An 11,912-nucleotide genomic window follows, 5' to 3' on the forward strand; every position below is an offset into this window, starting at 1 on the left:
AGAAAAAAAATACGTTAAATTTTTGTATTATTTTTAAGATAAAAATAAAAAATAAAATATTCAGAATGTAACTTTATTTATTTATTTATTTATTTTTAACTAAAAATTTATTTAAAATGACATAAAATAAATATTGGACGAAAATATAAATATTTAATATCGAAAAAAATATATTAAACTCGGGAAGGGTCAAAAATTACGTGTCTACAGCACCCATTAAAAAAATATTAACTAAAAACTACACCATCCACAACTTAAGTTTCACTTATTAAAAAAAATTCCATCTCTCTAAACATATTACAAAAATCTCATTTTTCTCTAAAAATACATATACATAGCTTCTAGGTATATGTCGGCCCTGTATGTATATGAATTGGCTTTGCTCTGTATATGTCGACCTTGTTATGTAGATGTCGGCCTTGTCATACTTGTTATGTATATGAATTGGTTTTGTTATGTATATGTCGGTCTTGTCAAATACAAAGATTTCTATGTATATGTCGGCCCTGTTATGTATATGAATCGGGAGAGAGAGTAAATAATTTTAATAAGGTTGAGATTTATGTTATTTTTATAAATATTAATTAGGTGCTTGTTTTACTAAATTAACCTTATTAATAATGCTTTGAAAGTATAAATGTGAGTTATATACTTCATGTAGTCATTTAATAATAGGGGTAATTTTGGAAAAAACATAATAAAATTCTCTTTGATTTTATAAATGGGACAACTAAATTGAAACAAATATTTTTAGCAAGAAGGCCAACTAATATGAAACGGAGGGAATAAGCATTTTATGAAGTTTAGTAAACTTAAGTTGTGATTTTGTGAAATTTTCTAAAATATTAATGGCCTGTATTAATGTGATTCCCCGGAAAAAATTTTCGTTAAGATCTCGGATGAAAATGTGTTGAATTCTAATCTTTATCGTGATTAATAATTTTTCTGTGTGGAATTTCTGGATATGCGATCCGTCATCGCGTAGAGCATCGAATAAGCTTTCCAACGATATGTGGATCATCCAAAACGGACACTCGAGCGATGAGTTATGATCATTCCGATCTAACCGTGAATAGTGGTGAACAGTAAATGGCAGGAAAAAAATACTGAGGCCAGGCAAATTTTAGGGTCAACTTCAAACGATCATAACTCCTTTTACATAATGATCTGGGTGATCTACTATATATCAACAGAAAGCTCTGAAAGTCCTCTTTCCAATGAAATTGGTTTCATCCAATTTGGCCATCGGAAAAAAAAAGTTATGGTCGATCTACTTCAGTCTATCAAAACAGTCCACCAAAGGACAGATTTGACATTATTTGATTTTTAAGGGTATTTTGGTCATTCCCACTCCAATCCATCCCGGTAAACCATGGATTTAAGTCCATTAAGAGCATTCAATAGCTCATTTTTTCTCCAAAATTTTCTAAGGCTCAAACCCCAACCCTACTACTCCAAATTTCATCCTTCTATGTCTCTTGATTGAACCATAGAAATTTTAAATTGATTTGGGATTCGAGTTGATCATGTTAAGGGCTTCGAGAAGCACCCTCTATTTTTGTGAATAAAGTTCCGGAGTCGGAAGTTCATATTCATATTCCATTTTTAGGTATGTGGGGCTTTGAACAAAATTATCCTTTCAATCTTGTGTCCGGTATTTTTGTTGAATTACATTGACATGAGATTTTACATGTTTTACCATGAATTGGAAATATGGTTTTATATCTTATATTATTGTCCATGAGCTATGGGATTATGTCATCCGATATGTGTACGATGTTGAGATGGAATTATGTCCAAAAAGTATTTGATTATGAGAGTATGATGATTTAATTTGTTAAGCCTTGATTTATAATATCATTCCACTATTTTCTTATTATGAATTTATAATTGATATTGGAAATTCTATATCCCTACTATGGGTTGATGTCTCAAGTACCTTTAAATGAAAGTTGGATGGCAAATTGAGAAATGTTGATATTGAAGTTGCAATGAGTCTTGGTATTTTTCGGATGGTTTTGATGAGTTAAATTGTTGAAAATATTATGTATTGAGTCTTCATATCCTTGTCCAAATGTCGAGTCGGTTATGGTTCAATGCATTGATACCTTGTTGATGTTGAGGAAGATTAAAATATTTTGAGCTAAAATGTGTTGAGTTAGGAATCCACAAATTGACATGATTTGATAAATGAGAAAGAGATTTGATTTGGTATTTATGATAGACCCTTGTGATGTTGTGGTGGATTTCCTAACGCGTTCTGAGCTTGTCGGGGAATAGTACTTAGCTTCGAGAGGGAAATTTGGTATTTCCCCAAACCTATGTGCCACCGTAGGGTTGTTTGATGATGATATTATTGGCCAGAGAGCCCGATTGTGATTATTGCAGTTTTAAGGTCGTACTCCCTGGTAAAGAGTATGACGCTCCTGCCAATGGGGGTTTCAAACGTTGGTATTCCACGTAGCTCACGTGGGGTTGTCGGTTATAGGAAACTCCCCTGTCCATAAGAGTCATGTTTATTGAAATACCGAGTCACTCCGAGTTTTGATGTGGTAAGTCAAGTTGGCTATGATGATCTATAATGATTTATGAGGTTTTTCTCCTACATTTCCTATCTAAGATGTTATGAGTTGCATGATTCAATGTCATTCAAGCCAGGTGTGTCATTATGGTCCGTATGTATGTTTTTACGAAATTTATGATATTATTTATATTTTGCATGCGCCCCCACATACTCAGTACGTATCTTGTGCTGACCCACATATTTCTCTATGGGATACATTCTTACCATGATGTAGGTTCAGGTACTCAGCCGCAGCCGCGACAGTGATATTCGAGTGCTGCATCTACGTTCCTTCAGTGGTGAGTACTCATGGTTCGAGGACCAAGTTGTTAGTTTTGGTGTTGTTGTTTTGTGATCCCTTTGGTCTGTTGAGTCAGTTGGGGGTTTGTCCCAATGGCTCGTTGATTTTGCTGTATAGAGGCTATGCCAGACTAGTGTATTGTTGGGTTGGTTTGTGTATAGACATTCCATATATGTACAGTCTAACGATATTCCGTGCCATGTGCGATGTGATATGATATGTACTTATATATATATCCTTAGTGTAGCGTGTATGTTGTTGTGTTGGAACCCAAGGGTAGTGTTTTGGCTTAAAGGGTTAGCTTGAGGCTACGTGTAGCCTTGGGCACCGTGTGGCATCTCGGGATGATATTTTGGGGCGTTACAGTTAAATTCTCTAAAAAGATACACTAATGAAGAAGACGCATTAATTAGCAAACTCACAAGTTGAACAAGAATTAGAAAATTACAAAGAATAATGACACAGTACAGGAGAACTTGTTTGTTAAAAAAAAAGATCAAGATGACAAGAAGAAAGGAACCAAAAACTGCATTAAGCAATGTTGTGAAATGTGTTCCTTTCTTATTATTTTGTGTTAAATCTGGTACTATATTGAAGAAGGGAATGTCAATCCCGAAGATTGAAATTTCTCCGACGTTATGTCATCAATTGCTTTTGCCGTATCCTCCGTCAAATAATTCTTCCAATCGCCAATTTCTCCATTTCGAAAAAACATACTGTTATGAAGTCCCTGAGTTTCTGGCCGATGCAAGCTGCTTTTGTTCACCTCTAAATTGCTCAAGCTTTTGAAATTACAGCGTGCTACGATTTGTCCGCCAATTTTTTCACATAGTACAATATGTCCTTCTTCAAATCTTCATACTTCAAGAACAATACTTTTTTAGGTCTCTCAACATCATGACTATGATTTGCTTCCCAATATCCCAACACGTGATTCCAGTAAGGTCCATAAGCCGCTTTGCCTTCACAAAACCACTTGAATTGGTGTTCAAGTGTAAGAATATTTGCTACTGATTCATCTTGATCAAATAGCTTTTGATTGAATCGCCACAAAGAAACAAAGGTATCTTTGGGTTCTCTACATATGTAAATGATCTTGCAATTGGATTCTAGTATGGATGGTGGTAAGTGAGTGTAAGGAACATGTGTGGATAATAATGACAACTCTGTTAGAATTTTTTTTTTTTTAATTTAATTCTGCAAACAAATAGGTCGGTGGGGAAAATCAAACTCCCCACCTTGGAATAGAAACGATCTTTATTCTTTTGTCAACAAAAAAGTTATTATTCAGTGAATAGTAAATATAGGATTTCCTAATTCTATTATTTTCTATATCAATCAGAAAAGCGAATAGAGTTCCATTACATATTGATTAGCTCACTAATCAATATCAAATCTACAAATTTAGGGTTGGAGATTAAATCAACTTCCAAGAAGGGAAGGCAATCATGGGGTACCTTATTGAGTAAAGGGTTATTTGCAGAGGAATCGTCATGAAAAATATGCCTAGTCATAATGGAAAAGGTTAAAGCTTTAAGCCAAGTAGTGCCTATTTTCATAGCACTGCAAAGGAAAATATCAGAGGGTCGAACCTTGAAGTTTTCTTGCATATACAAAATTACTTGTAAGAACTGTAAAGGGTACCAAAATCCTTGATATTGGAAGCATTCATAACCAGGATAGGAAGGCTCTAGTTTGGGGAGAGTTGATATTATATCTTTGTATTTTTTACACATATTCTAGAAATTTTCTGATCCATAATTTACAGATAAACGACTAGCGTTGCAAGGGAAATTAGAGGAACTCATTTTTTGAAGACTGGGAAAGTGGGGATTAAAAAACGAAAATACTAAGAAACAACTTCTTTATTGATAAAGAAGAGAAGTTTGGTAGCATATTGCCAGTAAGTGCTTTACTCATCCATGGTCCTACATTATACCATCACTCTATCTACACCACAGATTCATATACCCTTTGTTATTTTAGGTTGCTTTCGTTGCCAACAAGGAAACAACACTCACAAACCATAAGTATTGAATTATTGATATGTAGGACGATTTCAATAATGGAAAGGACCTGACCGACAGCAGTCGATCGATGACCAATATAACATCTCATTAGCAATATGAAATTCTGCATTAACAACCTAGCTAATTTATGGATTCCAAATATATTGGTTGGTTTGGCTTTTGGATCACTGCATTAGATTTTGCATTTCTATGTAAGAAAGAAAAAATATACAAGTAGGATAGACTTATCTATGCAAATGAGTTTACGCAGCTCTAATACTTAAAAGAACTGATACCAAAGACCATCAGATAGAATGGAGGGCTTTACTTGGAAAGTAATGTAGAGAACTAAAATGACAAAAAAAACATGACAGGTGTTTGATATAGAGGAATTTAACATATGAAAGTTCACCTCACCATCCCAATACTTTGTAAAAATTTAAAAACTACTTCAAATGAACTATCAGAGAACGTTCTTTTACACATCAAACACATAACTTCTTGTTGGTCCATTTAATTACCGTCATGGGTCCAAAAACACTGCAGGTATAACCCTTTTACTAACTACTACTTCAACAGACGTGCATGTTCAAGCACTACTTGTGCGAATGTTATTGGAGAACCACTCGAACCTTGGATGAATTCCAAAAGACAAGATTTGGAACATGGACTAGCAGTCTAGTCTGTGTACTCGAGCTCAAAGTCTCCAGACGGCTTGAGGTTCTGTACGCCAAAGTCATAAATAGGCAGCCCCATAGCTTTCACATTGCTAATGCTGCACATATGAATCAACTGCATTCAGATCATATGGGAAAGGAGGAGCACTATCCCTCTTTATAGAGGTTTTCGATGTGCTTTCAATTATAATAACTATAACATCTGTTTTATTATAGCAAGTTCGTCCAGACAGTTCTTTTTATGAATCCAAATTTAACATTTGATATTAATATATCTTAAGTATTAGTTTCTAGTGAAGACCAGTTTTTTGCTTTCCAGTGTTAATCTTGTAGTCAGAAAGTTTCTTAGTCCAGTAGAGCTTTGGGTTGTAAATACACTGGGAAGGTAGTGAATATTGATTGTCACAATGCAAACCAACGTTCAACTACATTCCTCCACAATGCCATTCAGAAGAATGCATAATATAACCAGCCTTATTTAGTATAGAGACACGTCAGCTACAACATCTTGCTAATGGATAGACCAATAAAAAAATTTTCAATTTAAGACAGAGAAGTGTTCATCACCAACCATATGTAAAATAAACCGTCGATGTCACATCTCTGAGCTCTACCCAACAGTTCAATCTGCAGATATCCACCAACACAAAGCACCGGTTCTGGTAGCTTAAACCACTGCAAGAAGTTCTCCTGGCCATCAAAGTTCAACTCTGTTAATTCTCTGTGACACTCCTTTGCAAGGTCTGGAGATTATGTCTAACCTATTATACGTTTTACTTATGAGAAGAGTTAAAAGCCTTGGCTAGAATAAGGCCTACTAGCTAGTGCTCTCCCTTAGTGGAGAACTATTCGACCTACTTAGGACAAGACTATGCGCCTTGACTAGAATAAAGCTTAAGTGCATCCACCAGGAAAAAAAAGAATATAATTTAGTAAATAAGAGTGTCTGTGGTCAGAGTATACCGCCCCTGTCTCATAGGAAATTCTTCCGAGGTATACATCCATATAAACTCGTCATCAACAGGCTGTTGCTGGGACAACTGCAGGAGATCACTCTCATCTCTAGAGGAATTGAGGTGTCCTAATCGAAATCGAACAGATTTTGCAGAGTATATGGGCTTTCCTGGATGGAAAAAAACTGATTCGGAAACATTTGCATATTAGCAAAAGAGCAACAAAAAAAAATTGGAATTCTGATCAGGAATAGTCAAGATGGGCATTAGTCCCCAAGGTCATGATAAGAGAAACTGAAAGAACCTGAGCAATCACCTTTAAAAGGTTGTATATTTATTTCAGTGATGACGCAAAGATCAGATCTCAATTCGTAAATTAGCATCTCTGGAGCATTGGGATCACTGTGTCCTATACCAGACCAGTAAAAAGGCATATTTTGAAATCTGTCTCTTGGATCTAGTGTATTACAAATATTTCCCATCAGCACATCATCATCCCTACTTGGATCACTAACTGCATATCGTATGCAATCACTTCTTGGACAAGAGCTTGATATTTCAAGTTCTCGAAGAAGAAAAGCATACAGATTATGCTCTCTTTCTACACCATCCTTTCCTTCATCCACTTCAAAATTTGCTTCGGTTATGCGTGCAACTCTCGAGAGCTGCGGAAACTTTCTCAAACACAGTTACTTGGAAATTCCATTAGCAACCACTGCAAACAAACACGTAGACATTCAATTCATTTGTTCTCCCAAATGATAGTAAACCTTCAATGACCTTTAAGTAGCAAAAAATAGCAACCCTAGGTTTTCTGATGAAATGCTTAATATAGCATCAATTTTCTCTATGAAAGAAATTCTGAAATTCAGAAAATTGACATTACATCATAAAGCCAGAAGAAGTGATGTAGTTGGTACGCATAAATTTACATAGAGTATAGTTGTCTTCGGCACAGAATCAACACAAATTTAGCTAAGAATAGAAAATAATACAGCAAGGGACCCATGTAGGGATAAGCGTAAAATTATAGATTATCTAGTTTTACAAAACCTCTTAACTATAAGAGAGAAATTGTTTAGAATTTGACGAAATACAGCTGAATAGAGAAGAATGGATAAGGACTACCATAGCTGACCAACTAATTACGGTTAAGGCATAATTAATTGATTATTTGTTGAAGCCGGTCACTTGGATTAATGCATCTCGCAAATTGGGAGCGTTTAAGGAAGACACAATACCACATTATGACTAATTTACAGAGAAAGATATTTGTTACCCTATCTTTTCCCCATCAAAACAGTGAATTTCTCACAACGGTTCTCTCAGAAAAAGGAAGGAGATGAATCTGCCTGGCAGTCAATGACTCAATTCACACGGGAAAGATAAAAAGAAGGGCAATCAACTCATCCGAAGTTGAGAAAAATTAACCATTTAACACAACTCTTGATTAGGATCTGAACTTTCGGAAATTTGAACTAGAGCTTGAATAGGAAAACAAGTAGACACAATTATGTCAAGACATATACAGCACTGTGATACAATCACTCACACCAGATTTCAGAAAACTAGCAAATCAGGAGGATAAAAATTCAATCAATTGGTACATTCAGTTTCTAACCCAACTCTTAGGAAAATTCACCTAGATCAGCAAAGGATTCTAATACCACCATATTGTGCTTGAATTTCTGATACTTGGATTAACCAAGAAACACGGAGAAGACAAGATAACTGACAAAAATACTACATGTATATTTTTTTTGAACAGGTAAACATTTCATTAATCATAGGGCCAAAGTCGGTCATATACAAGAAGTATACCAAAAAGTAAAGAACCTACAACACGACATGGTTCTCTGCAAAAGACACCCAATCGTCTATACAGCTCGGCACTACATGGGTGCACCAAAAATGAATAAGGGATCGGAGGCTACTCCTAAACTGGCCAAAAGTCAATTCTACCCCTTCAAAAGCCCTCCTATTTCTCTCTCCCCAAACGATCCACATCAAAGCTAAAGGAACAACATTCCAAGCCCTGCACTTTCTCCTACTTCTTCCAGCTTTCCAGCAAGACAACATTTCCTTCACAGTTCTAAGCATCACCCAAGAAATAACAAACCAGCTTAACATATCCCACCACAGTCTCGTCGTCAGGAAGCAATATAATAGAAGATGATCAACCTCCTCACCCGTCTCTTTGCATAAGTAACACCAGCTAATGCATATGACCTTACTTTTTCTTAGATTTTCCGCAGTTAAAATCACCCCACTAGCAGCTAACCAAGAGAAAAACACACAATGCTATATATTAGAAGTCATATACTAGTACTAATCTAATAATTACATCCAAATGTCTTCATCAAGTCCATACAGCTCACTTGAAGCACTTTTATTCTGAAAATTACATAGAGAAAGCACGTCTTCATTCTTTCAAGTTTTCTCCACGAGGAGACAAGCTTCGCAAATGCACAAAAAACATAAGGTACACTGCACGCGTATGAGAAACAGAGAAAGGGGCATAAAAGTAGCTCAACCCAGCCAGGAGCAGAAACATATCCTAATCAGCTTATTCCCAGTTTTGTGGTGTGCTGTGGATGCTATAAAAGTTATAAAGGACAATGTTCAAGTTTCAGGACTAATTAATCCTGTGTTCATGTATTATCTATCTCAACTCTTTCCTAACTTAGCCACTTGGGAACCAACTCATTAGAAATCTGGACTTGTCAAAAATAATTTCAACGATCAACGTAAAGTTTCTAAAATATACAAAAGAAATAGGGACAAAGACACAGGCATATTAGAGTTTTTTCACAGCCAAGGCCTGATACAATCTGAATTGCCTCCGGATCTTGGGAGAGGATGCTTATGATTCAAGAGGCGCTTGGTGACTCCTTGGTGCTATCCAAAAGGTGCCAACGGGATGATTATGATGATCAAGGAGGGTCAAGGGACGTTAAAGAGGCCAAGGGAAGGCAAGACGGGGATAGAAAGTCCCCGGAAGAGTACATGCGCCCCATCTGCTTTGGAGGTGCGCCCAACATGCTCTAGATTGCTAGAGCAGGTCAAAACAACCCACTATGCCTTTGATATGCGCCCCATGTGCGCTTGGAATGCTTGGAATGCTTAAGCGGATGCATGCATTATGATGAATTATGAATGCATGCATTATGATGAATTATGAATGCATGCATTTCCAAATGGGTTACTTTTGGGCCCATAAGATGTAATAATTTAACCTAGACTATAAACAGGACTTCACTTTCATTTAATAAGTAGTTTTTGATGAATTATGAATGCATACTCTTTTGAGAGTGTGAGGCAAGCTTGGATTAGCTTGTGCTAATACCTTGTTTAGAAATAGGATTGCTTGGGAATCCGATTCCCTTGAGGTCTACGTAAGAGATTGGTGCTTTGAATGATATTGAATAGAGGGTTGGGGGTTTAATATATCCTTAATTTGTTATTCATTCATTCATTGTGTCTATCTATTTCTTGCTTATCATCTATCCTTTACCTTTTCAATTTCGTATCACAGTTTAGTTTTTGATTTCATAGATTGTTCCTTTATCATTTGATATCATAGCCGAGCTTGATTTCGTTCCCAAGAAGTTAATATTGGCTTTGTTATCTTGAAAAAATCGAAAATCACAAAAAAAAATTACTATTCATGTTTTTGGTCTTAGGTCAAATTTTGAGTTTTTGATTTTAGTGTTTTCTTGTGTTTCTAGTGTTAGATTTGTATTCTCTAACACTACAGGAATCTATAAGTCGAATTTGAGTCAAATCGGAACTATATTGAGTGTTCTACCACTGTTGAAGGCTTGATTTGAAGAAACTTGAAGTGGGTCGAAAAATCTAGAAAAATTGGTGAAGAATTTGGGCAAAATGATGTTTGGTATGGGTTTAGAAGGTTGAAAAGTGCCTAGGTTCAAAATTTCAACTCATTCCAAGCTAAGAACAAAAAATTAGAAAAGTTGGTGTACTTGGAGAAATTGCTATCTTCAAGTTGAAAAATTCAGCAAAAGTGCTTGTTTGATCCAAAAAGAGGAAAGAAAGAGAGTGAAAAAGTGTTTGTACTTAAGCATCTACAAAGGTTCCAAGGATATTCCAAGAGAAGAGTACAAAAAGGGGACCATTGGAGGGCAAAATTGCCCATTCACCAAGCAAGGGGCGGCCAACTTGCTTTGCAAGTGTGCTGAAGGTGCGCCCAAGGTGCTGCAGCACCTCAAACCAGTAATTAGCCCTCCCACCTGCGTCTAAGCTGCCTTGGACATGTGTCACACCTGCTAGAGCAGGCTGGCCAACGCAGAACACCCTTCTCCGCAGATCAAGCAAACCAACACCAATTCAAGTCTCCAAACTCATTTCAACACTTTAATTACTCTATTGCTCAAGGTTTGATTCTTTAGTTTCATTTTCTAGATTCCTAAACTCTTCTTTTGATTCTCAAACTACTCATCAACTAGTAATTCATCTACTAAGTTGATTGATTAGTTCTTGAGTCCTATCTCTTTCATCGTCCTACTTCTTTCAAGCTTTTCTTTTTTTTCAATTCGTTGTTAGTTTTTGATTCAAGTCCGTAAGGAATTTTGTTTATTTGAGTCTTTCGAACAAGAATCCATTCCGACCTCAAGCCACAATTGGTACCAAGCATTCTCATTGGAGTATAAACGATCTATCAACACATGCGGCGCCAATCGAGAGATAAACCAAAGGTGCGAACTTTAAGAGCTTGTAAGGTTGATTTCTTAACTCAACTTGTTTGTTGTTTTTGTTTAGTATTTCTTTTTTCAGGTACGATGGCCGAGGAAAGTGAGATACCTAGTTGGGTTAGTTCCGTTACGAAGAAGCTTAATGTTATGGATAGCCGATTAGGATCTCTTGAAGGAAGTATGACTAGTATGGATGGTAGGATGGTTAACATGGAAGGACGTCTAAAGTGAATTATTACGTTTTATACCTTTTTTTTAACGGTTTGGTAACGGAAGTGTATAGTAAAACGTAATAATTTATTACGTTTTACACCAAAAAAAATTAAAAAGTTCAGTGTACTATCACATCACCCCTTCACGTCAAATCATGTAAAATGCAATAAATTATTACGTTGTACAAAAAGTTATGTAAAATGTAATAATTTATTACGTTTTACATGATTTGACATAAAGAGGTGATGTGATAGTATACTCTAAAATTTTTTTTTATAAATTAAAACTTTATAACTCTTATAAATTGAAACTTTTTATTACAATTTATAAATTATAATTTTTATTACGTTTTTTACCAAAAAAAAATTTAAAAAAAGTTATTGCTTCGTTTTGTCAAATAAAGTACCACTTAGCCCACTCTTTTTGACTTTTTCTTTCATAAATCGTATTAAAAAACTACCTTTTAATAAATAAAAAATAAAAA

At 35.6% G+C, this 11,912-nt stretch overlaps 1 pseudogene; it reads right to left on the reverse strand.

The window, feature by feature from the left end:
- Window positions 1-3,289: 3,289 nt before the first annotated feature.
- Window positions 3,290-11,912, reverse strand: part of LOC107873511 — an 18,435-nt pseudogene continuing 9,812 nt past the window's right edge.

The sequence above is a fragment of the Capsicum annuum genome, chromosome 1 (assembly GCF_002878395.1).
Source record: "Capsicum annuum cultivar UCD-10X-F1 chromosome 1, UCD10Xv1.1, whole genome shotgun sequence".
NCBI classification, from domain to species: Eukaryota; Viridiplantae; Streptophyta; class Magnoliopsida; order Solanales; family Solanaceae; genus Capsicum; species Capsicum annuum.